The 2,236-nt window shown below is 34.3% G+C and overlaps 1 non-coding gene across 1 annotated transcript; it reads left to right on the forward strand.

Moving 5' to 3' along the window:
• Positions 1-311: 311 nt before the first annotated feature.
• On the forward strand, positions 312-419 carry LOC116551418. The gene has a single exon (XR_004268916.1). It is a non-coding gene; the product is annotated as a U6 spliceosomal RNA (small nuclear RNA).
• The last annotated feature ends 1,817 nt before the right edge of the window (positions 420-2,236 follow it).

A 2,236-nucleotide genomic window follows, 5' to 3' on the forward strand; every position in this document is an offset into this window, starting at 1 on the left:
TAAATATTACTAGAAGGAAGCACTTATAAAAGGAATAATATAAGTAATTATAATTTAAAATTTCTATATTATAAATTAATATATAAATGACAGCTATAGTAAATCCTAACGTTAACACTTTTCATTATTATACTGTATATATTTCATATTATTTTGTTTCATTTTTGTTTGTGTTTTGGCTTTTTTAAATTGGCTAATAAACTAGATATGGGAAACTTGCTAACCCTTTTTAAAATAGTTTCATAATTCTGGAGTCAGTAAATAAATGGGATATAAATACAAACCGTTTGAGATTTTAAAAATATACTGCTGTGCTTGCTTTTGGCAGCACTTATGCTAAATTTGGAATGATACAGAGAAAACTAGCATGGCCACTGTACAAGGATGACACATAAATTTGTGAAGTAGTCTATATTTTTACCAGAATAGCCAGTTTAGAGAGAAACATACCTGACCTAATGGAGCTGAGAAACACAACATGGGAAATGCACAGTGCAATAACAAGTTTCAATAGCAGAATAGATGAAGTGGAGAAAAGAATCTCAGAGCTTGAAGACTGTCTTCCTGAAAGAAGACAGGCAGACAAGAATAGAGAAAAAAGAATAAAAGGGAATGAACAAAACCTTGGAGAAATATGGGAATATGTAAAAAGACTGAACCTACAACTGACTGGCACACCTGAAAGAAATAAGAACAGAACCAAGTTGGAAAACATACTTCAGGATATGATCCAGGAGAACACCCCCAACCTAGCAAGACAGGCCAACATTCAAATTCAGGAAATCTACAGAGCCACAGTAAGATACTTCACAAGAAGATTAACCCCAAGTCACATAATCATCAGATTCTCCAAGGTCGAAATGAAAGAAAAACTGTTAAGGGAAGCCAAAGAGAAAGGCTGGATTGCTTACAAAGAGAAACCCATCAGCATAACAGCAGACCTCTCAGTGTAAACCTTTTAAGCCAGAGCCAGAAGCAACTAGGGGCCAATATATAACATTTCTAAAGAATTTCCAACACAGAATTTCATACCCAGCCAAAGTAAGTTTCATAAGCAAAGGAGAAATAAGATTCTTTTCAGACAAACAAATGCTGGGGAAATAAGTCACAACACACCTGCCTTGCAAGAACTCCTGAAGGAAGCACTAAATACAGAAAGGAAAAATTGTTAACAGCAACTACAAAAATATACTAAAGTACACAGATCAGTAACAGTATGAGACAACCACATAAACAAGTCTACAAAATAACCAGCTCACATTATGATGACAGGATGAAACTTAACATATAGCAATATTAACTTTAAGTATACATAGGCTAAATGTCCCCATTAAAAGACACAGACTGGCAAACTGGACAGAGTCAAAACCTGTTGGTATGCTGTTTTCAAGAGACACATCTCATGCAGAGGTACACATAGACTCAAAATAAAGGAATTGAGTATAATTTACCAAACATATGAAAAACAGAAAAAATCAGGTTACAAACCTAGTTTCTGACAAAACAAACTTTACACCAACAAAATCAGAAAAGACAAAAAAGGGAACCATATAATGGTAAAGGAGTCAATTCAACAAGAAGAGCTAACTATCCCTACATATATATGCACCTAATAAAGGAACACCTAGATTTATAAAGCAAGTTTTGAGAGAACTACAAAGAGATGTAGAGTCTCACATAGTAATAGTGGGAGACTTTGACAGCATACAGACAATGTTTGATGGATCATCAAGACAGAAAATTAACAAAGATATTCAGGACCTGAACTTAGCTCTGGATCAAGCAGACCTGATAGATACATACAAAACACTTCATCCTCCAAACAAGAGAATGTACTTATCTTTTCATTACCATATACACTTACTCTAAAATTGATCACATAATCTGAAGTAAAACACTCTTCAGCAAATGCAGAAGAACTGAAATTATAACAGCTTTCAGATCACAGCACAATCAAATTAGAACTCAAGACTAGGAAATTCCCTCAGAACCACAAAACTACATGGATATTGAACAACTTGTTCCTGAATGACTCATGGATAAATAATAAAATTAAGGCATAAATCAAGAAGTTCTTTGAAACTAATGAGAACAAAGAGACAATGTACCAGAATATCTGGGATGCAGCTAAAGCAGTGTTGAGGGAAATTTATAGCACTAAATGCCCACATCAAAAAGCTAGAAAAAGTTGAGTGCGGTGGCTCACTCCTGTAATTCCAGCATTTTGGAAGGCCAA

This window comes from Sapajus apella, unplaced genomic scaffold, assembly GCF_009761245.1.
Source record: "Sapajus apella isolate SASKATOON/1434 unplaced genomic scaffold, GSC_monkey_1.0 scaffold9, whole genome shotgun sequence".
NCBI lineage: Eukaryota > Metazoa > Chordata > Mammalia > Primates > Cebidae > Sapajus > Sapajus apella.